Raw genomic sequence first — 27,279 nt, 5'->3', positions numbered from 1 at the left:
GGCAAGAAGGGCTCAGCAGTTTGAATTTGAAGGGTGCTTTGCCTGATGCTGAGCCCCCATTGGAACCTCACCACAATCCAGCCCCAGCAGAGACGGTGTGGGGTACAGGAGTGTGGTATTGCTCAGCAAGAGGGACCCCAAAACACATCCAAAGCAGCACTGCTCTTGTTGCTTATTTCATCAAACCTCAGTATCCTGGAGCTGACTCCATACCACAGCAAATTTTCCTCTTTTCCCCCACCACTTGGCATGCAGAGGGGAATAAAAAAAACAAGCCTCAAATTAATCCAGGTCCTGGCACCATGATAAAAGGGGAGGCAGAGAGGAAAACGCCTTTGGGGATTGTCATTAACCCTCCAAACTTACCAAGGGGCAAGCACCACTCCGATCCCACCTGCCCCCCGTGTGCAGCTGGGGGCACGCTGCGGGCTGCAGGCGACCTTCCCCTGCCCGTGCTCACATGCCTGCCTCTGCTTGGGAAAGGCAGAGCCCGTCGGCACGTGCAGCATTTGACAGGAGACCCAGGTTATTGATTCACAGCTCCACTTCCCCAAACTTTTCTGGAGGAAAGCGGCGCTGCTTTGCATAAGGCAGGCATATGTTGCAGCTTTGGCACAAGGAGAGCCAGTTGGCTTTTCCTTGCCAGACTTTTCCCACCCTCCTCTGATACCATCTGCCTCTGCAAAACGCTGAAACTCCCATCTGTCAATTTTACTGTAAACACACAATTACCCAGGCTGCTGGGGAAGGAAAGCAGCTCAGCCAGGCCTTGGCCACTCGTGGAAGGGGCCGAGCTGGGACGTGAGGACCTCTCACTCTGCCACCGGGCGGCTGGCTGGAGGGAGCTCGGCGCTGGTGGCTCTCTCCTCCCAGCAGCATCCTGGACCTCCACATCAGGGGGCAAGTGTGGTGTTCAGCTGGAGCCCAGCCATTTGAGCACCCAGGTCATCGCAGCCAATTTCTGATGTTCCCACTTTCCTTCTTTTCTGCTGTGTCCCACCAGGGAGGACAGCCCACGCCTGCCACCTGGGATCCCTGCCCACATCCCCGCTGCACCAAACCTCAGCCCTGCAAACCTCCCTCTGACAAGAGGCCACCACAAAAGCAACATCAGTGCCGGAGAAAAAGCCTTCCCTTGCCCATCCATGTCAGCAATGTATTTGCTATGTACCCTGCGAGACCCCTGCCCAGGGCTTTCATCATAGCAATGCCCAGATCCTGCAAGCTCGGATGCCAGAGCTGAGGGCCATTTGCTGCTTTCTCCCTGGAAATCTTCCTCTTTCTGTCCGGGGGCAGCTTCCTCTGACCACAGCAGGCATCAAAGTGCTAAGAGCAGCCCATAGCAGGAGCTGAACCCTGCTAGCCCAGCCATCAGAGGCTTGTCCATGTCAGAAATGTCCCCACCAGTGCTCTGGGTCACTCTCATCCCTTCCAGGGGCAGCGAAGATGAAAGAGAGTCTGAGCTGAGGCTGACTGCAGGATGAACGCGAGGGCTGGGGGAAGAGAGGATGCTGCAGATATCTATGGGCCAGGGGCTGAGTTTGTGGGGTGGGAGGCAGCCCCATGTTGTTTTATTAAATCTCTGTCCCCGTGCAGTGCCTGCAGCCCAGACGCTGTCCCCACCAGCTGTTTCGTTGAGCTGGGAAGCTGGAGGGGGCCGTGGGGTGGCGGAGGAGCTCGCAGATGGCATGTGTTCCTGGAGATAACACGGGGCTAGTTCAGAGGTTACTAATTGGGTTTCTGCTTGCCTTTCATATTCAATGCGAGTCGAAATGAGAACATGCAGCCCGACACATGCGGCGTCCTCCTTCCCCGAGGATGCTCCTGGTCTCCCAGCCTCACCTAAAGCCTGAATCGTGGAGCTGTTTGCCAGTCTTTTGTGAGCTAAAGCCAAAGGGAGATGGGAAAAACAGCCAGGAGAAGCAATTAGTGCAATTCTGAGCCTGGGGAGACCCTTGGGCCCACCACCCGTGCACAAGCAATGCTGTTGGCTCGCTGCGGCTTCGTGCAGCCAGCGGGGAGCACCTCGCCACGTGCAGGTGAGTGGCAGCAAGGCCACCGTGCAGAAAGGGCACCGAGTGTGCAGGAGGCCAAATTAATCAGCTCTGCCCTCAGGCAGCCCACATAGGTTTGCTCCCCCTGTCCCACGTGTGGTGCCATACATCTCCCTGCGGTGGCTGCCCCGCTGTGCTCATCTTCTCTTTGCTTGTGTCCCCTTCCTACTGTGGCATGGAGCAGAGTTAGAATGATCTAGGGTGGAAAAAACCTTCAAGATCATCAAGTCTAACACCTTCAGGGCAACATCTGATGGCAGAGCCACAAAGCGGGGTCCAAGCACAGCACATCTGAGCAGAGAGCATGGCCCTGTTGTTAGCAGTGCCCACCCCCAGCCCTGGTGCAGAGCCACCCGTGGTGGCCTGGCTCGAGGAAAACAACCCACCAACCTCTGAAGGTAGCAGCACACTGGTAAGTCTCAAAACATGCTTCAACGTTTGGTGATGAGACGCAATCTTGCAGTCAGAGGCAGGGAGAGGCTCAGGAACAGAGCGCAGGAAGTGCGCACGCAGCCTCAGAGGGGGGAGGAGGAAGAGAAAAACAGAAAGCACTTCAGAAAGGAAAAGAAAAAGAAAACCAACTCCTTTTCAAAGCTTTTTGCAAATATTGCTTTTTCTCCCCTCCCTCATTTTCCGACAAGCTGCAATCAGCATTCAATATTGCCACTCAGCGCCCAATTTCACAGGGGCTAGGTATCCATAGCGCTCTGTAAATGAAATAAATAAATACATCTGGCCACGTATCGCAGGGGCTTAGCTCGGAGCTGAGCTTCTTTGAAAATCTGGTCAATCACAGTGACATTGATTTCAGGACAATTACTCCTGATTTACACTGGTGTAAATGAATGGAGAGGCATTAAACTGCTGACTGGGGAGTCCGTACGCAGGCAGAGCTCATCAGGAATCCGAGTTCCCATTCTCTGAAAGATTGAGATCAGCTTCCCCATCCAAATCAGGACCAAAAATGGCCTGTTTTTCTTAAAATGGAACTAAAAATGGGTGAAAAAAAAAGGCACTTGGGTTCAATAAAAACTAACATTTATCAGTTTGACTCTCTGAAATGTTATTCTTATCTAACATACACGGGTAAGCCAAGTTTTCCCAGTGTCATAACGAAACAATTGGCTTTGAGCTTTCTTTTTGCCCAGCTAAAACCTAATTGGGGCTGGGGAGGACAGAAACCTGTTTTTCACTGTACACCAAACCTGCACACCCACACACAAAGCCATTTGCCCCTTGCATTTCCCACCGTGTGCCGGGGAGTTGTCCGGCCCCTGCTCCGTCACTGCGGTGTGAGCAGGCAGCTGAGACAAATGCACCCCTAGCAGGGTGGAGAGGGGGAAAGAGGAAAGCAGAAATGCCAGGAACACTTAAAAGCTAATATTTAGGGGTATAGGGTCTTTGCACCGTGAGGACAGCCATGGAGGGGATCACATTTTTATCTGTGCTCTTTGCGGGGAAGGAGAAGAGGGGAAATGGCTAAAGCTCTTTGAGGGCCCCTCCCTTAGTTTTTAAAATACTTTTTACCTGGATGCATGCCCCGGACATAAATCACTGTTGCTCAGGATAAATGGAAGCCCGTAAGTGCCACGCACGCTAATGACAACATTCATCACACACTGAACCGCTCCATATTGCAGCAGTCTCCGGGACGCCCGAGGACATATGGACCCAGCGCGCTCCAGCAGCCCCCGCTCCCCCCGTTCCCCTCACCACTGCCAGCCCTGCAAAAGCCAGGGCGACCCCCAGGTGCTCCTGCACTGGTTCCTCCGGGGAAAAAAATAAAGTGCACAAAATAGCTTCATTCAAAGCACCGTCTCACAGCACTTTCCCATTCTCCTGAGCAGGTTTCACGCTGGATTCCCAAAATACAGGTCTGCACCCCACAGGACAAAAAAGAACCCTCCATCAGAAGTCACCCGTCAGCAGCATGGGACATATCCTCTGAAGCAACCAAATTCCCCAGTGGCTTGCTGGTGATCCTGCTCTCCTACAAAGTGAAATGAATTGGCTTAACCATCAAGGAAATCGGCACAAAGCTCTAGGAAGGGGGTTGAGCTACAGGAGCTGCTCCAGAGCAGCACTGGGCTGATACCAGGCAGAGAGTCGATAGCTGCAGCTCAGCTGATGGATGGGGATGGGATCGTGTCTTTGTCCTTCTAGGCACTCAAACACCTCCCGTGGGACAGGGCAGTTTAGCAAAATAAAGTTTTCGTAATTCTGTACCGGCACTGAGGGGACATTCAGAGCCTTGTAGGTCCAATTTGGGACAAAATCCCAACCCCAGAAATAGTGATTTAAAAGCAGAAGGGAAAAAAGGCACTGTCTCTGAAGGCACAGCTCGGGGGGTTCTTGCGTGTGAAATGCATTCAATGCTGCTTGCACGGCAAGTCTGAAGGGGAGCACTAGGTTCGGGGATCCAACGTTTCACAGCACAGCCTGAATGGTCAAATAGGTCACTCTGTAATTAATTATATTTATTGAGAAATGTATTTTAAATAAGATTTTTTTTTTTTTCTGCAGACATGTTTCAGGTTCAAGAGTAAATGTTCTCAAGGTGCAAAAGCTGGTCAGAAGTCAGAAGGACCAGAAACCCTGCAGGGTATGGGAAGCTAGGTAATATCCACTACGTGATTCACAGCAGGAATCTAAAACTGGGTCTGTCTCACACCCCTGACTGAGCTGATTTCTTGCCAGACCAAACTCTTTCCCTCTAAAATATCTGAAAGAACAAATTCTTATTTCAACTCTGGATATATTTTAAAAAAAAAAAAAAAAAAAGAGCAGGGTAGCCTTCTCATTTCCTGGCTTTGAGCTTTAAGGACAAGGTGAGCGAGCAATTTCCTCCATTTCCTAATTTAGCTAAGTTGCATAACTTGGGTTCAATTTAAAAACAGAACATACAGCCATATCCACAAATGACATGGTTTGCATTGGAAAGAAAAAATGAAATAAATGTACCACTCAAATAATGAGCAGTTAGAGATTTTGTTTGCTTGCTTGCTTGTTTTCTTAAAACCTATCAGAAAGTTAATTTTGTGTTTGAGCTAAAGCAATTGTTTATGAAGATGTTGATTATAGTCATCTCGCTTCTTTCCCATGGGCGTTGAGGGAGGAATATCAGCACAGACTGAAGGGGAATGTGGCATTACCCAAGTGAAAATCAGCATTAGTTTTGGACAGTGTTCTGAATACCTCAAAATATTCATGAGCAGGAACATTCACTCAAATGGAAATAAATAAAAGTTTATTGAAATATGAAACTGCAAATAGAAATGGCTGTTTTAGCCCTTCTCAGCAATTATGCAGGAGACATTCATTTCCTAGCTTTTATATGCAACTAAAAAGATGCTTTAAAGTAATTTTATAATTTATTTACTCAGGGAAAGCCCAGCTCAGATGCAGCAGCTGTTTTATTTTTCCTCCTCTCTCCAAACCCCAGTGCAGAAGACTCTGCTCGTTCCTTACCCGGTTTCTAGTTAGGAGTTAGGATAGAGGCAGATGGTGCTCCTAAGGTCACTGTGGTGGCCAGAATTGACCCCAGACCCCCTTTTCCAAGGCTGTTTCATTTCATTTTTCCTTTAGAGTCCTCAAACCTAGGAGAACACCAGGAGGGGGCTGTGCTTGAGGAGAGCTGGGATGGCAGGACGGGGTCTCTTGGAGCAGAGCTGAAGGAGGGAGGAACAAAATGGGGCTGACGGGACAAGATCACGGATGACGGGCCACCATTTGCCTTGCGTTGGGCTGAAGCATCCTGGAGTTTGTGTCATGTCTGGCTGGGGGAGTTCCCAGCTTAAACAGGCAGAGGCAAGCAAGAGGAAACAAAGGCATGAAGCAATGTTACAGGCTGGTCCGGGACCATGCACATCACTGTTAGAGCTTAAAAAGTGACCTAGAAATCCTAATGCAGCAACTGCAGCTTCCACTGGACATCTCACAGCAAGGAGCTGTAACAGCCATGTATTGCCTGGGGAACAACACCAAAAATCCACCTTCAGAGCAGTCAGGGGGGCAGGCTGGCTCCTGTTCCCTTGCACTGATCCTGGGCCATGCTGCTGCTCCAAGCCAGAGATTTGGCTTTCAGAGGAGGAGCTGGTGTGATACACATCCTATTTCGTCAGGACTGCTGCTCAGGGAGAGGTTAGAGAAGTAGAGGTGCAACATAAGGGTTCTCCAGGTCTGAGCCCAGCTGCACAGCACAGATAGATTTTAAATATAAATATATATACATGCCTACCGTGTACCTTCATCTTGTTAGACTGAGCCAAGTCAAGCTGAGTTCTCAAGACACTTAATTTCATAATTCCCTTATTTCATGGGTGAATTTCATGCGTAGAAAAGCAAAGAACTAGTGGAATGAGTGTGCTTTGCAGGTATAAGACCGAATGAGATCAGGACGGAGGACACCTTCTTCCATGAAAAATTTCAAGTTGCATTTTACATTTTTTATGGGATCATTCCTTCATCCTGGAAGGTCAAATACTTTATTAAAAAGTCAGGAAAATAATTTCTTAGTAGAGGAATTTTTTTTATGTTCTTCAAGGAAAGTTTAACAACTTCTCAGCCATACTCTTCTCCTGTCCCTCTGAGTCGCCTGTTTGAGGACTAGAGTCCATGTGTATGCACCCTGTGTGCAGAAGGGAAACCTTTCCAAAGAGATCTGGGCTTGCTATTTGCTTAGTGAGCCCAACAGACATACCAAAGGTGGCCTCGCAGCTGCTTAGCAGGAGCAAACATGGCAAAGGTTAAGGTGTAGGTATTTGCTCCTGCCCCTGGTGGAGGAATCCTGCTCCCATGCTCACCTCCGCCTGCATCCCTCTGGTCTGTTTGTGGCAATAAAAATGGCGATGAAGTGTGGTGTGAAATGGCTGCCAAGCTGGAAAAAAAAAAAAAATCCAGCTGGCTATGCTCAGTGCAAATTTCAAACAAGCAGCCTTTCAGACCTGCTAATATTTCAGGGGCCATTAATCACGCACCCAGCTCGCTGCTACAGCGGGTGATTATAGGTTAATAAAAGGGGCTTGAAGTCAAACCTAAAAGAGAAGTGTGATGACAAGCAAGCGCTCCCCTTCCTTCTCGAGTGGCAGAGGCTGAGCAGCCTGCCCAGGGCAGAGCAGGGAGCTTCACTGCTCGCGTGTGCCCCTCCGGCCACCAGAGCACTGCTCCTCCCGGCCCCTCCTGGTAGCGGATGGAGCAGTCACTGCCCTGAGCACCCTTCGCTCCTCTCTGTGCTCTCAAACCTCCGTGCATCAAAAAAGAGCACTGAGGCTTCCTCTTCTACCTCCACAGGTGTTTCATATGTCCTGTTGGTGTTTCTCAGCCTTACCAGGGTCATCTCCGCCCACCCAGGAGATCTTTCCGGCACTCTGCATCCTCAATCTGCCCAGGCTGCGTCCAGCTGGGTGGGTTGTCCTCTCCTGCCTCTCCCACCAGCCACCAACCTGCCCTTCTCCTGCCTCGTGCTTGCATATTTACTCCATTTCGAGCAGCTTTTTGTCTCATTTCACATTTATATGGACAGGGGGAACTCAGAGACTTCCCGTGGGGAGCATGACCCGAGCTGGAGCTGTCCCCACACCCAGGCTGGGGGGAGATGGCAAACAGGGACAGAGGACAAGTGCCAGGTGTGTGTCAGCTTGTGTTTGTTTCATGGAGAATTGAGGAAAAGAGGGATGGAGGGGAAGGAAAAAAGCATCAGTGGGAGAAAAAAGCAGATAAAAAGAATAAAAAGTGCGAGTGAGTGAGGGAGCACACGCGGGGAGGCGGCACTTGTGAGCAGCCCGGGCTCTAATCTCGTTACTGCCTTGGGTTCGGGAGGCTGATATACCCCTGAGGACAGGTTGACATTTTGATGCTCCTAGTTAGGGAAAACATGAACTGGGGGAAGCTGCATTAACAAGCAAATAAATTTATGGTCGGCTGGCACCAAAATGAATCTCGCTGTTTGTCGGCAGCATTTTCTCGGTGATATATGAAGAGGGCGAGCTGCCGGCAAAGCGTCCCTCCCTGCCCCTCGCAGCCAGCGCTCGGTGCTGAAGGAAGGTTATGGGATTCCTGGTGCTCCCAGAAAGGGAACCGAACAAAACCAACCTGAGAAGCCGGGCTGGAGGCAGGTATCCTGCAAAATGCACTGCGAACAGCCTGAGTTGGGCTCCATGCACCGGCAGGGGAAGCGCTGTCCTCATGGAAACGAGACGTCGCTGATTTACAGCCGAAGCCACAGCGACTGCGACTCCCAGCAGCTCGCATCACTCACGGGGGAATGAAAATAAAAATCCCCCGGTGCCCGCAGAGGGCTGGTGCTGGAGGAGCAGCCCCCAAAAGGGGCTGGGGGAGTCCTGGTGGTCCTTGGGGCAGTCACTCGGCCTCATCCTGCCTTTGGGGCTCGCACCTTCCCTGAAGGGCTGGGAAGGGTTTGGGTGCTTGCAGGTCCCTCAGGGGGAGGTTTCCTGAGAGGTGGTCAGGACGGAGCACAGCACTGGAGAGTTTGGGTTTGTAAATCCCTGTCTTCTCGCTGAGGTGGGCTGCTGCCTCCTGAAGTATAAAACTTCACATGGTCTCGAATCTTTACACAGAGGGGAAAAAAAAAAAAGAAAAGACGTGAAATCTGGACTTTCTTGACTCCCCCTCCAGCACAGGAAACCTTTTGCTCTGAAAGCTTCCCCCAAGGCAGCTCGTGCACAACAAGGGTGTCAATCACGGGGCTTCGTCTCGCTCTTTCAGGATCCAGATCAAAATTCACCCAAGACAGAACTCTTTTCGCAGACATCCGTGCGCTTTTCATCGCACTTTTATTTTCCATTTAGGAGTATGATCAAATTAAACCTCCCAGCCCCTCCACATGGGAGAACGGGAGGAACAGCACGTACCGAACTGCCTGCTGCGTGCTTCGGGGAGAGCCCAGCACCATCCGCACCATTCAGCACCATCCATTAGCAGAAGCAAAAGTGACTGCGGGCTCCGATTCTCTTCCCACCCGCAGCGATGCTGATCAGGTGCAGCTCCACGGACGAGCTAAGGGGAGAGCCCAGCCACTCTTCTGTCCTTCCTACCCAAATAACCCATTTTCCAAGCAAGCAGAACTGGGAATTTATAGAAGCAACAATAATGATTAATCTTGATTTGCACTTACGGAGGCAGGTGTCAAGGGCTGTTCCCACCTCCCACGGAGGCAGAGGGACGTGGGGACAGCTTGGAGCTGGCCAGCCCTCCAGGCTGGGACAAAGGACATGGGACCAAGCCTAGCCCATGAGGGGCTTTGGGGACAGCAAAGTGTCACCAGCTGAGGCTGGGATGAGCCTGAGGTTCCCAGCCTTGTACCTTGTTTCACGAATGCTCAATTCTGGTCATTAATTCACTGGCAACCTAAAAATCGCAAAAACCTCAAATTTCACCAGTTCTGTTGGCTAAGAAGGAGCTCAGGAAATGCACAAGGATATAAATCTGAGGCATGGGAACTAAAAAGTCATCAGCGGGCTGGTTCACCAAGGGAAGTCTCCTTCGTGCCACAGAAGCTCAGCAAACCCCAACCTCTCTTCCCCGCTGGGTACCACCTCCTCCCTCTCCATCCCGCCTCCCCATTGCAGCTGGCACCTAATGAATCTGGGCAATTTTATTCTGTGTGTGTTCATTTTCCCCGCTCACTGAGAACTCCAGGAATGGGCGAGGTGCTGAATTCCTGATTTCTCAATATCAAAGCCCTGGTGAGTTCAGCTGGGTCAGTCTTTGTGAGCAGAAGTACGGGAGAGAGAGCTGAGAAGTGAGGAGAGGAGGGAGCTGCAGTCCCTGGGGAGTCCCTGTGCAGGGGGGTGAAGTCCCTATCCGCCCACCCTGGGAAAAGGAAAATCCCTTCTTCTCACACAACTCACGTTCACAGGGATATTACGGGCTCGGCACACCAAAAACCAAGCAGGCTGAGCCCGCACCACCTCAGCACAACCGACGATGCACCCAACCCGCTGTGCAAGGAGGTGTGCGCTCACGCTGGGCACTCACGAGGTTGCAAAACCCAAACCCGTAACACCTGCAGGACAGGAGCACGCTGGTGTATGTGTGTGCAGGAGAGAGAAATTCTCCTTCGTGTGCACAAACATGTACATTGGTGCATGCCTTCGATGTGTCTCACTTTACCAGCATGGGCTGATGGCGAGGGTTGGGGTGCCCTTGGAGTGTGTCCCCAGGACACGCCAGGGAAGGGGGGACGAGGTTGGTGGCAGAGGAGGGCACGGGGAGGGATTTTTACCACCCACAGGCACAAGAAATTCCCCCGTACAATTAAGCTTACAAGTGTCTGGGACAGGCCTTCATTCGGTTAATTTTCAAGGCCCTTCATATCGTATCCCAGCCACGCCAGTGCCTGAGCAGCCCTTCAAAGAGCTGCTCCCCGGGCCCAGCCTTATCAGCGTGCCTCAGACCGACTGATTTGCCTACTGGCATCGCCGTGCCTGCCATTTCCCCCGAAAGGATGCAGCCACGGCTGGGCCAGGGCTGCCCTCAGCCCTCGTTTCACCCAGCAAACCCTCCCGCGGGCCCCTGCACCCCCTTCTGCTCCCCCTTCCCCATCCCATCCCCTATTGCTGTGTCCCTGGGGAGGCAGAAGGAGACGATCTGACCCCCCCACCATCAGGGTGGCCTGCCAACTATATCAGTTAAATCATAACTGAGCAGCGGGAAAGAAAACCTACAAACTCACAGAGAAACGCATCTGCGTTTCTGTGCAAATATTTACATATAAATACACCTCGGTTTATAAGTAAAATTATAAATTACGATTCCTCCTGACCCGCAGATTACACGTGCACGCTGTTCTTTACATCACAAATGGAAATCTGAGCACAGCTGGGTCAAAAGTTTCCCCGCAGAAGGGTTTTCAGGCAGGGGATGCTGCTCGATGCATGCAAAGTGGTTTGCAGGAGGATGACAATTCCACTTACATTTTATTGCTTTTTTTTTAAAAAAAAAATATATATCAAAATGATCCAGTTCTTCTTTGCCATTTATTTTGCCTTTCTTTTTCTTGACTCTCACCGCATCATCACTTGTAAAAGACTCTAAAAGTCAAACTGGAAGCCTCGGAGTGTGCTTATCAGCTACCGGAGCCAGAACACTTCGGCGCTGACGGTGATATTTCTAAATGCAAACACTTCTTTTCAGATTATTCTGGTGCTTTTTTTTTTTCAGGAAAAATAAAAGATTTTTTTTCTCTGCTTTGGAATGAAACGAGCCCTGGGACTTTCACAGGACCTAAAATCTGAGTTGTGCTCTGCTCTGCGCCCCACACACTGATGCAAACGTAGCCTCCACGTTTCATAACGCCGGCCCCAAAGTGCCACCGGTGTCTATTCCTGGGAATGTTGTGCTCCACACAGAGCCAGCGCCGTGAGGAAAGCAGCGAGCCTCTTGCCAAAATGCACCCAAGCCTGTATTTCATCCCAAATCTCATTTCTATATTTAGTGGTAGCGCAATTCCTACCGCAGCGGTTCTGGCAAAGACCCCGCAGCCCTTCTGAAGTGGAAAACTGAGCAGTGGTTAAAAAGCACCACGAAATTAAGAAGAAGAAATAAAACAGCGGGATGCAATGCATGGCGGGGATGCCCCAGACCCTCTCCATGCGCAAATCCCGCACAAGTGGGACAAAAACCGGGCCGGAGTTAAGGGAGGGGGGGGGGGGGGGGGGCTACAGCCTGGGACCCTACGGCGCCTGTGGGGAAGTTTTAGGGTTTCAGAAGCTCTCTCAGCTGCTCCCTCAGGCTGCCGGCGGTGCTTTGCCGGAGCAGAGCACGGTTTAGCGGCCCCGCTCCCCGGTGTTTCAGCCCGGAGCCGGGGGCGCTGGCAGAGCCCCGCGGTGGAGCTGCGGCGCCACCTGCTGCGTGCGGGGCTGCCCCGCTCCGCACCGCTCCGCACCGCCCCGCACCGCCCCGCACCGCCCCGCACCGCTCCGCACCGCCCCGCACCGCTCCGCACCGCAACTGCGGGATGGGGGGGGGGTGGGGACGGGGCTACGGGATGGGAGGTGTGGGGGTGTGGGGCTGGGGGCTGGGGGGTTGTGGGGGTGTGGGCTCGGGGGGCTGGGGGGCTGGGGGGCTTCAGGGTTGGGGGGCTGGGGGCCGGGGGGTTGCGGGGCTGGGAGCTGCAGGGTGCGGGGCTGGGGGGCTGGGGGCTGCTGGGCTGGGAGCTGGGGGTTGGAGGGCTGCAGGGTTGGGGTGCTGGGGGCTTTGGGGCCGGGAGGTTGTGGGGCTGGGGGCTGAGGTGCTGCAGGCTGCGGGGCTGGGGGGGTTGCGGGGTTGGGGGCTGGGGGGCTGGGGGTTTGGAGGGATGCGGGGTTGTGGGGCTGGGGGCTGGGAGGCTGGGGCCTGGGGGGTTGCAGGCTGCAGGGCTGTGGGGCTGCGGTGCTGTGGGGCTGGGGGCTAGGCCCGGGGGCTGCGGGGCGGGGGGCTGCGAGGCTATGGGGCTGGGGGGTTGTGGGGTGTGGGTTGCAGGCTGCAGGGCTGTGGGACCGGGGGCTGCAGTGCTGGGGGGGTATATATATATATAGGCAATACAGATACAGATGTATGTCATATTACTATATATATCTATATAGATACCTATATTTATATATAGGCTTAGACATAGGTGTAGATCTATCTATCTGTCTATCTATACTCATGCATTTCCTCTGGGACAAGGGATATATATATATATGGCATATATATGGATAAATATATATGAATGTATATATATACACGTATAAAGCTATATATAATAACAACTACTATATATATTACTATATATATATTACTGTTTATATAAATATTATAGAATCATAGACTGGTTTGGTTTGGAAGGGACCTTGAAGATCATTGCGTTCAAACCCCCTGCCATGGGCAGGGACACCTCCCACTAGACCAGGTTGCTCAAAGCCCCATCCAACCTGGCCTTAATATATAAATATATATATATATATATATATTTATATTTATATATATATATATATATTATTTTTTTTCACAGATCAGAAGGATTGCCTTAAGGATTCTGAGGAAATTCATGGCAACAAGAGCAGATGGAGATGGGAGAATTGATCCTAACACAACCTGTCCTGAAATGCAAAGCTGAGTTTCAAGTGAGATGTGGGAAAACTCACTGTGCATGACTCCCGGCCAGCCTTGCTGCCCCTGCACAGGGCTGATGCTCGCTCCTGTGTGCAGGATTATCCCTTTGCTGCTCCCAGCGTTGGTGCTGGGTAGGGGGAGCCCCATGGGCTGAACCAGGGGAGAGGTGACCATGCAGGTGTTTCAGTCCTCGTGGGAAGACAAGGACTTCTGTGTGGCAAGGGCCTTTCTTGTGACTCCTGCATATTTTCTAGGCCTGGATGGCTGGCACACATCTCTGAACTTCATTGCAAAGCCCTTGCCTTGAAATACCCTGTCCCACCAGCATCCCACTGCTGTCCTCGGCTCGTGCCTGTGTTGAAAAAAGAGTCACCAAGGGCCTAGCGAGTGCCAGTCCTCAGCACTGACAAAGAAAAGCAGAGAAGCAGGATATGTGCCTTACCCACCTCATCCAATTTAGTGACTCAGTATAAGCTATCACAGGCTCCCACCCCAAAAAATCTGGGCAGCCTGAGCAAAGGAGCACAAAGCAAAGCTGGCTTTGAGCAATGCCCCAGGGACTGAGGCCGGGACGGCTGCAGGAGCAGGCAAGGCTCGGGCAGCGTGGTGCATGGGGTCAGCAGCAGCCAGGGTTAAAAATACAGAGAGGGCGAGTTTTAAATGAGCTTTCGGAGCTTTAAGCGCGAAGAACAAGGGTCCCTTTGAAAGGCGCTGGTTGAAGCAGGTTGAGGTCAGCCTGTCTGAGCGGCACTGCTGCTTGGGGAAGCCTTGCTGCTCGATCAGGCGAGAGCTGGCAGGAAGCAGAAAAAAAAAAAAAAAAAAAGTTTGCATTTGGCCAGGGCTCATGATATGTGGCCATAGGCACAGGGCCCCCTGGCCGTGCTGGAGAAGGACACCACAGGCTCAGGAGATACGGGCGGTTCGGGGGAGAGGGGGCTCGTCAGGTCCTGGCACAGCTTTTGGGACCCCTTTAGTTCTTAATTCGATGCAGCACTGACCTGGCAGCACTGACAGGCTGATCAGGAACCTCTGAATGCAGAGGACTGTTCTTCTTGGGGCACTACTGCTTTCAAGGGCATTGCAAAACTCTTACTTTGTTTACTTTGCATGAAAATTTTCTCCAGAAGCAAAATGTGAATTTAAATCCCATAGTTCACTTGCAGTTTCTTTTGGGGAACCAGGAGGAAAAGATGCAAAACATTCCCAGAATGTTTCGGGAATATTTCTTTTTGATATAACAGTAAAACGGAGGACAATAACCACTCCTTTATCCAGCAGGCCTGTTAGTGAGGCTTCGTTAACTCTGAGATTCAATTAAAGTCTGTAAAATGCTTTGAGCTGCTTGACCAAAAGGCTCTTATGAAAATTAATTCCCTGCTTTTGTACCCGCTCAGCTCCATGCCCCCAGAACGGGCGTGATGGGGCTGGCAGCGGGCGTGGGGCGCTGCAGGCGGCTTGGCCGAGGGTGCACGGTCTTTAGGAACTGCTTTTCCTGGCCTTCAGGCACTGCTTTTCCTGATCTTTAGGCACTGCTTTTCCTGGCCTTTAAGCACTGCTTCTCCTCGGGTAGCCGGCTTGCAGCTGCAGGCTGAAAGCAGCGTGCTCATCTCTTCGCAGCTGCAATGTTTGCCTAGCTGGGGAGCCTGGTGAGACAGTCTGAAGTAGGAGGGGGGGGCGTTAATTGCGGGTTTTATGGCTGCTAAGAGCCCCCCGGAGCCGCGCAGGCTGCCTGCTGCACAGGCAGAGCCATGCTTGGGCTGAGCTCTGCTCCGAGCATCCCCAGCGGCGCAAAGGGGCTCTCAGACGGATGCTGCCTGGCGGCAGCGGTACCAGGCTGTTCAGACCTCTGGTGTAAATCCCGTGACTTGGAGATATGCGTGGTCCGTCGCAAGGAATCGTTTCGACAAAGCATGGCCTGGAGTGGGGTTCTGCTGGCAGCCTGGCAGGCCCTGCCCTGCCAGCATCCCCCAGCTGGAGACCTATTCACGCAGCTCTCTGCACAGAGCACCACTCTTGGGAGCCCATTCCCTAAGGAGAGGAGTCGGTAGGAGACGTGGGGTAGCAACAGCAGCATCCTCGTGGGCTTTGCCATGTACCCAGAAGGAGCAGGGAGAACCCTGAAGCCCGAGAAGCCAGAGCCTGAGAATCCACACCCTCTGAGCGTGGCCATTTCCTCAGTTTCCCCAGCTGCAGACAGCTCTCGGAGTGCATGCAGGGGCTGGAGAGCCTGGCAGTGCTGTGTGCAAGCAGGGAATTTGCCAAAGAAAAAGAGAAGTGGAGGGGAAGGAGGGAAAGGGAAAGCACGGAGGGAAATAAAAAAGAAAAATGGGCGCCGGTGAGACACTCTACTCTGGATTTAAATAAATCCCATCTCTTTTCTCCTGCTCCATGACAGTTCTGACTGGAGGTTTGCGTTCAGCATAGGCTCCTCGGTAAACAAATATGAGAGTTTTATGCAACAGAATAATTGTTTAGTATTAAACAGCTCTCTCCATTTGTACACTTCGAGCCTCAGACGCCTGGCAGAGCCGACGCTCCTGGCTCAGTCAGAAAAGGAAAAAAAACTCAGGTACGGGGAGAGCCTCGTGGTCAGCCCCGTGCCCATCAGGACCCCCAGGTTGTTCTCTGCGAAGCTGCTCTCCGGGTGCTCAGCCCCAGCGTGTGCTGCTCCCTGATGACCTTACTGGATGAAGGAATTTGCAGTTCCCCAGGTTTAACTCAGTAAGGTTTGTGCCCGTCCCTCCAGCCTGGAGAGGTCCCTCTCGATAGTGCCACGACCACCAGTCTGCCAACAGCTCCTTACAGGTTTGTGCCACACGCAGCCTTGCTGTGCGCCCTCAGTGCCATCCTCCTGGTCGTTAATGGTCACCAAAGCGATGGTGGCCCCAGTATGGACCCTGGGGTGCACCACTGGGTTCTGGGCTCCTCTTAGTGACCCGTGGGGCTTCACCTTGCCTGTCCCCATGGCACCACACGGCTGTCCCCATGCACCACGCGCACACTTCACTTGGCACCCTCCAGAAGCAGACAGGTTTTATCTGCCCCATTACAAAGATGGGGCAGATGGGCCAAAACTTTCCAAATCAGCCTCATAACAAACACTGGGAAGTCCCCGCCGGTGTTGGGGTGACTGGAGAACCAGGGAGGGACAGTGCCCAGCATAAAGCATCCCTGCTGGAGGAAATCTCTTATGCGTTTTCCCAAAGGCCAGCAGCGTATTAGCTGCAGAGCCAGGAAGCCTCCTCTTGCAGCTCACAGCCTAAAGCTGCAGACAGACAGCAACTCTCGAGACTCCAGCACAGCCTTAATAGAAGACACTGCAGTAAGGGAAATATTATATTAAAACTCTATATTTATATGTGTAACAAAAGTGGTATCAGCAAAATCCTACAGCATCAAAGCAAATCACTTACCTATTTTTAGCTGTGTGATTTAGTCACACACTGAGGAAATAAGGTCAGGTTCTTTGCAATGTATCCCTTTTCTCTCTGTCTCTCACTCTATTTTTTTTTCCTCCCCTTATTAAAATTCTTCACCCTGCAGCAGAGCTTTACAACGCGGAGACTTTGTGAGTTCCTCACCATCTGCAGGGTCAAGCTATAGCACTGTCCCAGTAGGAGTCTGTCCTGCTGTCAATGTCTCTGGATTTGAGGTAACAAAGGCAGGCGAGGCAGAGGCAGAATTTGCATCCCAGCATCTCCACAACCAGCACTGGCAGGGCTTGGAGACCCCCGGTCTCTCTCCAGACCACGGGGGGTAAAAGGAGGGCTCTGGCAAACAGCAGCACTGGTGCCACGAGTGACCTGGCCCTGGAGCGCCACTGCTGCCTCCTGCAGCCACGAGCTGGGAATAAAATGCTCCGTGCCTCAGTTTCCCCAGTGCCTCTGTCATGCTTTCACTCTCATTCAATAGCAAAATGGGGAGCTGCAAGCCTCAGAGAGAGATTATGGTTTAACTGCATTTAAATGTCACTGGAAGAGCAATTCAAGCAAATAATGGGGAAATTATTCTAATTCTTTGAGTATGTAGTTTCCCAAGATCTTTTTCTAGAAACTGTTCTGGCAGGTATTTTTCCAATTACATATATATATATGTATGTATGTATATATAGTATTATACATTTTTTTTTTTTTTTACATTTAAAAGAAAAACTCCCTGGCAAAACTCCCCTAAAGGAATTCTCCCTATTTTCTACCCACCTGTGCACCACCTCAACATTATTAGCAATGACAAACAGGTAAGGGAAGTTAATTAGAAAAAAACGTAATGGCTCCCGTTGCCTTCTCTTTGAAAACTCCAAGCGAGACTTTATTTGTTCTGTCTCCACTCGAGCTGCTAGGAAAAAGGTCTAGTCTGGTAAGCAGTAATACATTCATCTCCTGATGCTGCTGAACTTTGAACTTCTTTGTATGGCACCAGATAACCTTATTACTTCTTCTTTTTTCAGTTTGATAATTCACTATTATTTATAACTGGAACATTAACCACTGTCTAATATGTTGTGATATTTTACCTGTTGAGCAATGCTCATGATTTATAGCCTTACTATCCTATGAGTACAGCTACTGACCCCTGAAAAATTCCTTTTTGCTTTGCAAGTTGCAGTAATACACATGAAACAGCTAAAATTGGCTCAAACTCAGTTTCTGTATTGTGTGAAACCAAGTTTTCTAATAAGGAGATATAAAACCAAAACAATTAGCTTTCTGTTAGTCTGATGTCAACTGAAATTTTCTCTTTTTTAGTAATCTAAAATTAAGAATAATCAAAAGTAACATCAAACTGAGAAATATTTTCACATTAGAAGTACTTATTTATTTATTTTTAATTCGGAGAACCTGACATAGACGACCTTGACCCTGCAAAATATTTAATTTCCATTCCTTTAAACGAAATGATGACAGCAGTGCAAAGACAATGTCAGTGTCAATTAAATGATACTGTCGTTGGGAACTAATGTTACAGCGGAATATAATCAACAGTCTCCTAGGAAAGGAACTGCCTCAAATACTGATTCCAATTTCAGACGTGGCATATAGCCTCTAGTCCTTTAAACAAACCATTTTACAGTCATGCTCTGATATTTCCTCAAAAGTCTAGATTTTTTTTTGTGCTGATTATTTACTCTTTAGAGAACATATTTTGTCTGCATAAATTATGCTGTTTTGGGTACAGGGGCAGAGTTAAGGTTATTGTTGAAACTTTAATCAATACCTTTGATGCTTTTTGGCCTGCGTGTTTTTTGACCTGCTGATTCTATATATTTGTTTTAAATCTCACCATTGAATAATGACAAAAAAGTTCTACTATTTTCATGAATAACTGCAAGGTACTAATTATGTTCCTGTAAATTAATGGTCTATTTACTGCCTTAACCTATCTTAACAAAGATTTTGTTTGGGAATATATTACTAATGAAAAAACCTTGACATCTTAACACTCTCCTGGGTAAATCGTTAGAATAGATTCCAAATGCAATTAAAGAAAGGCCTTTTTTTTTTAACCACTGTATTAGCAGATAAATAGGCACATTCTCCTCTCTGAATGATTGTTTGTAAATTCACAGAATTTCCATTAACTCTGTGCTTCTTAACAAAAAATTTGTCTGCTGCAGATGGACTACAATGGAGAAACAATCGGGTAAGAGGGATGAGAACAGGTCCTCTCCTCCAGGAGGGTGAGGAGGAGCCTCTTCCAGAGGCATCGTCAGGGTTTGCTCCAAGCAGAAAGTCTCCGCGGGTCTGAAACAGCTCCCCATGGAAATTTCCAAAATACATTCTCAGGCGCTGCTGCCAAACCCTAATAATCTTTTCGAAAGTCTTGTGATTTGGGGAGAAAAGGTGGCTTTTCTTTCAGTTTCTAACCGTTCAAAACATTTCTTTATGTTTCTTATGAAGAAGGAATTTTTGAACCTTTAGGGTCTCAAAGACTCTAATGCCAACACTAAAATTTCCTACAACAGGTTGAGAGAAGCCATGGTTTATTATTTAATCCATCTTTCATTTTTTCAGATGGAGACATAGCTTGGGGAGGACCTGACCCTTGAATCTGCAATGATGGGAAATTGCTCTGTTTTTCAGGGTTTTTTTTTGTTTGTTTGTTTGTTTTTTGTAAGAGTCCAGATCCTTTCCTAGCAGTTTTCAAAGCTGTAGCTCTCGAACCTTTAACTTTTCTTTTCATGTCACTGCATTTATGGAGACAGGGTCTACTTTGGGAGGGGGCTGAAGTGAATGGAGGGACACAGCCCATGGTGCTGCTGAGATGTGCAGCTCCTCCGCTGCGGGGCTGACACACCAAAGCCATCTCTTCTCTTGGTTTTGTGCCCCTTTCCCTTCTGCTAGCAACGCATGGCCAAATAAAGAGACGGTTCAAGGCAGGAGGAAGGGAGAAGGCAGTCTCTGCCTCCCTGCCACAGACCAGCATCCAAGCAGCTGAATTATTCTATAGTTTCATGCCTGCTGGTCCCTCTGATTGGGCTTTTATAATTAGAACAATCTTGCCCCCAGGTGTTTACGCAAGGGCTCTGGTGCAAGCTCCCAGCTTTTTATTTTGACGAATTTAAGGGCGTTTATTTAGCTTATCGCTACCACTCCCCCATCCTTATTTGCTAACAGGGGCTTTGTTGTGTGCTGGGGATTGAAGAGGGACACGGGATTAGTGCAGCCCCACCACCCCTCCTCTCCCCGTCCCAGATCTGTCTCTCCGGCGCGCACTGGCTCCGTTGGATTACGGCATTGTGCCACGCTGCATCTCTCCTTTTGTGCCGTGGCTTGATTTACCCCTGGCGCATTTCTCCCCACCTTCCTTCACGAGAACAAACATCATCGGATATGCCAGAGCTTCTCATGTCACCACTAAGATTTACTGAGCCTCGCAAAACAAAAGCGTGTACCTTGTGGCCTGAAAGCAGGAGTGACAGCGGGAGGTTAAAACTCTTTCTGAGGAAGAAAGAGGGGAAAATGAATTACAAGTGAAAGCTTCGTGCCAGAGCTTGGAAATGAAGCAGAGCACGGCCCAGCACACCCCGCTCCTGCATCCAGGATGGGGAAAGATGGGATCCTTTCTTCTAGAAGTGTTTTTTCAGGGTAGATGCCCAGTCCCACACTCAGAGGACACCTTCCTGTGGTCTCTTCTCATCTCCCAAGCTGGAGGTCTCCCATGCCTGTGGTCCCCAAAGCACATGAGGCTACGGCCAGCACCATTGCCCCCAGCCCATAGCAGACTTACTGCTGCCTGATTGCGTTTTTGTCCTAATGCCTGCACTTTCAGCCCTCTGGGGGTTTGGAGGGAAGGTTGTTTCTTCTTTAAAAGGACAGTTTCAGCCCTGAAGAAGGCATTAGAAATCTCCATGTTTAGTCGCTTACTTTCTTCTTCTCGGTTTGGTTTTGTTTTTGTAGATTTGTTCCTCCCCTGGTGATTCTCCTGCAATTTAAATATGCGCCAACAGTTTACAAGCCTTTCTGGATGCTGCCATAGGCAGTACTGAATGTTTTTGCCTTCTCTGCCTTCAAGATTTAGCTCAAGGGTCGAACCCCAGTGGTAAATACCTGGCCCTTAAAATTCCAGCCTACTGCCATCGATTGCAACGAATCATCTGGGGTTTGCCAGTCAAACTGAACAAAACAGCATCTTTTAAACACAAAATACCCAGCCTATCAATGTGGGGGTTCGGAGGGCCAAGGGGCAGATGGGAGGGATTGGAGGCAGAGCCGTAGGCATGCACCTGGCCCCATGCACACCCCAGGACCCCGGGCAGCAGGTGCTGAGCCCACACCCAGCCTTGTGCACTTGCTCACCCCCCACGATAGATGCAGCAAGCTATTTCCAGCAGGTAGGTCATAAATCCTGCATTTATTGCCTTTTATTATGTTGTTTCAACAGCTCTTAAAGCTGGAACAGCGACCGATTGATAGCTGCTTTAAATCTCTTTCATTTTCTGTCCATATTTCTTTATTTTTCGGGGAGGGGGTCCACTTTTTTTCACCTATCCACCATCGCCTTTCCTTCACTAGTCAAACCCCATCTCTTTTCCTTTATGAGCCAAGTTTTATAGATCCCCCTCCTCAGAGGAAGCCTGCAGCAGAATAGAAACACTGGCGGTGATGGGGGAGCAGCAGCCAGGGAGCGCGGGAGGAGGATACGGTGTTTGTGTTTTGCTGGGAGATGCAAGGAAATCGAATTCAAACCAAGCGGGGAAAAACAAGAGAGGAGAAGAGGCAGCCGCCTCGATGGGGAATGATTGACTGCCTTGGAATCGGGAGGCAGAGACCCACAATTAAAATACTATGAGATGATTATAGCCCGGATCAATGTTCAGGTGTTTGCTTGGAATTGCATTCCCTCCTTTTGAACGACTGTCTTCTCCTGCAGGGGACAGGACAGTAAACACAGCTTTGTGGACGGACTCTAAGGATGCCAGCAAGTCTTTATGGAGACGCCGGAGGAAAGTTATGGATTAAATCTCAGTATCTCAGGCAGCCCTGAGCACGAACCCTCAGCTTAAGGGTCACCACGGTCCTGTGAGTCACACTAGCAGCAACATCGGTCCCAGGGCTTGCTCAGGCAGCCAGCCTGGAGGCAGGGATGTGATTGATGGTAGTACTAGGGGATCTCAAGCATCGCCTTCCCAAAGCCTGTATTTTTCCAAGAGTTGATCAAAATCTTATTATTTCAGTCAGGGTAGCTATCTACTAGCAAAATAGAGTTTTCCCATGAAAACATTTCATAAGGATATGTCCACAGCACTGAAATTTATAGTGGGGGAAAAAATCAGAGTGAATTATTTGAACAGTGTTTGCTCCAGTTCTCATTTTGATTACCTTCATTTTGACACGTATTTTAATATATTCATATTTTCATGCTTTGACCTTATCAGAACGAAATGCTTCATTCCATTTAAATGAAGGGATTACAAATGGGCTGGGTAAAACTCTTGGCTGTTCTGAATCCGCAAGTGTGACAATTTCTGTTCCACAGGAAAGTTCCAAATTTCAGTATCTCATACACATTCAAAGCAAACTCCCCGAAGAGTAAGAAGGTCTTGAATGAGCACCAATTAAAACTCTGGGACCACTCACCAACCAGGAACCTTTTTTAGGCAGGTTTCCAGCCTTCGTTAACGCTCCTGAACTAACAGCCGATTTTCATGCTGGATTCAGACTAGTCACGACTGCAAACTTCTCGCTTTAAGGGTGGTTTTTAAGCACCTGGAAATGCAGCCCCAGGTTCCCTGGGCAGTCTGATCCCACAGCCCTGCACACATCTTTAAAACTTTTTCCCTCTGGCTGGAGGTGAGGGCTTTTAGCTGTCCATTAGCTGTAAACAGCCCCTTCTCTGGGGATTAAGGAAAACATTGAAGACACACACACACACACACACACACACACACACACACAAAGTGCTTAAAAACAAACAAAATAAACAGCCACAGAAATTAGCATCCTTCCCACTAAGACTCTCCTAGGGATGTGGCTATATGCTGTGAAAGAAGCCATCCAGCCAGCAGGGTAGCTCATGCACCATCTGGGAGGCTAGCAAAACATATCTTCAGGCTTCAAGGTTTATAGTTTTCCACACAGTGCATAGGGATTTATACCAATAAACCCCAAAGGCCAAGTGTGAAATAACTAAATCATGGGCACACGCCAAATAGGGGGAGAAAAAATCTCCAGTCACTTCAATCCACTCAGCAGATTTCCCATCCAAAATGAGAATTAACTGCCTTATTTTCCTTTTATATTAACATGAGGTGCAGAAACCTGAAATTTTCAACATGTGACTCGTAGTTTTACAATAAATGTGGCCGGCTCCTGTGTCTTGACTGGCCCCACCTTTTCTGATTTATGTGACAATTTGCTCTACTGGGAACTGTGACAAAGCCTCGGCATCTCTGATGGATGGGATGTCACCACTGAGCAAATTCTTACCTGGGAGCTTTTCAAGCAAGGAGAGCTTCTATTGTCCAACATATTCATTTTGACACTCTGTTATTACATTTTTAAAGCACTCCCACATAAAGGCCAAGTGTACACTTAAAAGTTTGGCTGGCCTGAGCTACACCAATATAAAGGGTGACTGGCTTTTTTAATTATTTTTTTTAATATTTTTTTATGACTTAAAAGTGCCAATAAAACTCTTGGCCAGTTTTCCACAGTTTGCTTGCTGAAATGAGAGCGAATTAAACTGAGAAAGCTTTTTTTTTTTTTTTCAATCCAGGGGCAGGAATCGGTGGAAGAGCTGCTTTCTAGGACAGCTGTCCAGGCAAACCTTTGAACTTCATCCAGAGGCAGAGCTGGTGTCTGCAGAACTCCTTTTCTTGCCTTCAGAGACATCAGCTAAGTTTCTGTCTTCCATGCAGTGCCCTTCCTGAAACATCTAATTCCAAGGAATTCAACAGACAATACAGACAAATAAGCACAAAAAGAGGGTAAAGAAATAGTGGGGTCTAAGCTAAGCTAAGTTTACATCCAAACAGGAAAACAAGTGGCCCGGAGCAAACAGGAGTTTCAGGACTGCTACACGTGAACCTCTGAACATGGGTGAAAATTCAGCACACAAAGAAGATTCCCCCCTGCCCTCCTGTCAGAGCCAAACATTACATTACTGCCCCCAGCCCAGGAACTGGGCTCTGCTGTACAAGCACAGGCCATGTCGTGCTCCTGACCATGGCTTTGCGCCCTGAGGGCACAACATGGAGGTCTCACCCCTGGCTGCGGCCTGCAGCCTCCCTCACACCTCCGGCCAAGGCCCAGCGCCCCGCAAAGCCTTGCTCTAAGTTACATAAGAACAAACCCAAATGTGCTGTCATAAAGCACACCTCAGTCAAAGGACATCCCCCCGGCACACCTATTTCGTATTATTTACCCAGCACAGCTTAAGCAATGCCGGTGGCACAGACTGCCTGAGCGTCCTTCCATCCCATGGTCTGTGTCTCAGTTTCCTCACTTTCTGGTGGACAGCAGCAATATTCCCCTGTTACACAAATCTTTCTGCACTGGGGAGGTGGCACAGATACCATTCATGCTGGAAATCTTGCAAAATCCAGACTGCGGCTTCTTATTAGCAAAGTGTTTATTAATAACCACTGTCACGGCAACCGAATATTGTCCTCAGCAGCTTCTGCAGCTCCCCACAAATGACGACAATCCCTCACAAAACTTCTCCCTTCGCCCAAGTGCCAGACTGCCGGCACTGGTGACTCGCTTTCTTACTATTTCTGCCTTTAATAGCTGCAGCACTGATTAGATTGCTTGGAGTAGCCCATGTTCAGCAGTTTAATGGGTACCAGCCCAGACAGACTAATGGATCTGGAGACCAGGAAAGAGCAGGAAGGTGAGCTGAGTGGAGAATATTGAGGCTTTTAAGACAGAAAAGTAGCAGCTAGACATGGGGTAGCTGACTCACAGAGCCTCAGTGGAGACAGATATCCTCGCGGATCGTCCTCAGCCATTCATCACGGTGCGACATGCCCATGAAAACCGGTCATTTCTAGAAACAATTCGCAAAATGCAAAGCAGAGCTGGGAAGGGTTCATGGGGCTCACAGCCAGACACACAGCCAGGTGAGTTATTGTAGTCTGAGCTCACAGGTTTTTCCCTCCACTAACAAAATTGATTTCTCTTCCTAATACCACATGCCACCACCCAGGAGGTGCCAGCTCCTTAGAGAAACCAAATGTCCTTGCTCTATCCAGCATGGTCCATGTTTCTGGCTCTTAGAGGTCCAGAGGAGAGATACCTGCTGCTCCTCCTCATCCCTACCACCTCTCATGACTGAGGTCTGCCAGGGAGAGGGCTCTTCGCTTCAGTGCCATGCAGGGGCCCTCCCAAAAGTTGTCTCTGCCTGCTCATGGAACACGTTAAGGTCTTCGTTTTGTTATTTAGTAAAATATTCTGATAACATATGGGGGGAAGAAGATGGAAATCAGGGACAATATGTGCCCTCTGGAAAAATATTCATAGAATAATACCTGCCATTCCCAAACTGATTGTGAAGTGGATGACCTTTCACCTTCTCCTCCCAAGCATTAAGTATTCTGAGCAATGAAGAAGGGTTTGCACCGGCAGGAATATGATCAGAGAACATCTAGAAATCAGCTGGGTTCACGTAAACCACCAGTCCCTGCCGAATGAAGCAGCTCATGACTTCTCACTGATACGATGCAAGGGAAGGCCGGGGGGGGAGGGCAAGGAACTGGAGAGAACCTGAGTGATCCCATAATTAAACAAAAGGCTTTCTCTAAAGTCCCCGTTGATGGATATCCTCCTGCGGGTTGGGAACTAGCTTGTGTCATTTGGTTTTGTTCCACCAGTCATAAATAACAGCCCTTCTGGGACTTGAGAGGAGGGTAAGAATGGCATTTGGCAGAAAAACTGCAACAAGGACAAGGATGCAATGGAGACCTCGAGTAAGGGATGCAGAAGGCAAGGTGGAGACAAATTGCCAATTTATCCTGACCTTCCCTTGGGGCATCCCTCCCCCCTTCCCCAGATCTACAAAATGAGCCAGCCAGAAATCAATAGCTCAGCACAGTCACGAAGACGGTGAGGAAAGCAGCAGATGGATAGGACAGTGCATCAGGAAACAAAACCTTGGGGGAAACAAGGTTCCAGGGGAGGGAAGAGAGGGGCATCAAGTGTCACAAGGGATGCCCAAGAATCCCATCCTTGTGACAACACCTGGAGTTAGGTGCCCTGGTGATACTGAACTTCCTCACTCACGCTGCCTGGGGGGCCAGTTTTAAGAGCCCTGCATTGGTCTTGACTACAGAGGGCACGGTTTAAGAAGCCAGCCCTGGGAATCCCCAGCCCCATCTGCAGAGAGGCAGATTTGCTGCCCCCAGGCTTGGAGGAGGACAGGCCAGGTCTGTGGGAAGGCTTGTGGGTCCCAAACTACCCAACATCACAGACTGCCGGAAAGATATGGGTCTGAGTTGGTTTCTCACACTGCATCTCTGTGGCAGTCTCTGGTCACAGAACTGGTACAGATCTTCTGTGAGCCCAGCCTGCAATTTCTCATCCTTGTCTCTGATTTACCAACCTCCTCAGTTATGTCAATTTACTTGTGTGGCCATACAGTGAAACAGGAACTGGCCTAGATTGTCACCTGGATTAAAAAACCTTTATCTCAACCTAGATTAAAAACTTCTATGAACACAGCTTCCCCCTGCAGCACACACACAAAAAGGGGTAAGCATACGAGCAGTGAAATCTCAGCCACTGGGGAATTGTAGCAGACGTTGCTGTCACTTGGCTGTCTAGTGAGGAGGTGGGCTTTCCAGAAAATCTGTCCCCTGGGGTCTAAATATCAAGTTCACATCTTCAAATGTGAACTCAGACTTGCTAATTGCATTCATCTGCATTTCTGGATACTGTTTTGGACAGAGCGGTGCCCCTTCTCCTACAGACTTGACCCTCGGCAGCTAATGCTCTACATCAATGTGCAACTTTTCAGTTTAGTTACTTAAACTAAATTGCATCTCATCCCTGGCAAATTAAAAAGGTAGTCGGCAAACCCTCCAAAGAAGAGCCATGATAGAATTCAATTTGTGCCGACTCCAATCTGGCAAGGATTTATGGCCATGCTCAATCCGACACAATGCACTTTATTCTTTTTATAGTGCAGCCTGAATGCAATAGTGTAACAGTCACGTTAGAGGGAGTCAAGCAGAAGCTAAAGAAGAGGAAGAGATTTTATGGGTACAATAAGATTTATGAAGAGAGACGTTTCTCTGGAGCAGGAAGCGAGGGAATTTCCAAAATACCAGAATAGCCCTATTCTTCCCCAGATGTATTCAGTGGTGCGAGGAGTCTACCACATGCTTTTTATCATGAAATAGAAAGGAGCATAAAGTGGGATTCTGGTGCAGGAGGTGTCCAGAGGTCCAGGCACCTTCAATCACCGTAATTACCTATGAGACCTGTAAAGCACTTGGAGACTCTCGGATGTAAATACACGTGGGGTAATGGGCCTCTGCTAACAACTGTACATGAGAGCTCTTCACCCCCTCCAAAAAGCAGAGCAGCCTCGTGAGACCTCCATCACAGTGCGTCAGCACAACCACAAAGCCACCGCTGGTTCAAAGGATGATTCTAATCCTATAGAGAAATCCCAGGTAGCAAGGCATCTTCCA

At 49.4% G+C, this 27,279-nt stretch overlaps 1 long non-coding RNA gene across 1 annotated transcript; it reads left to right on the top strand.

Moving 5' to 3' along the window:
* Positions 1 to 5,736: 5,736 nt before the first annotated feature.
* Positions 5,737 to 9,987, top strand: LOC310884725. Its single transcript, XR_014574361.1, has 3 exons — positions 5,737 to 7,456; positions 7,576 to 7,678; positions 8,009 to 9,987. It is a non-coding gene; the product is annotated as an uncharacterized lncRNA (long non-coding RNA).
* Positions 9,988 to 27,279: the final 17,292 nt, after the last annotated feature.

This window comes from Anser anser (genome assembly GCF_964211835.1).
Source record: "Anser anser genome assembly, chromosome: 21".
NCBI classification, from domain to species: domain Eukaryota; kingdom Metazoa; phylum Chordata; class Aves; order Anseriformes; family Anatidae; genus Anser; species Anser anser.
This window is presented reverse-complemented; position numbering and strand designations above follow the sequence as displayed.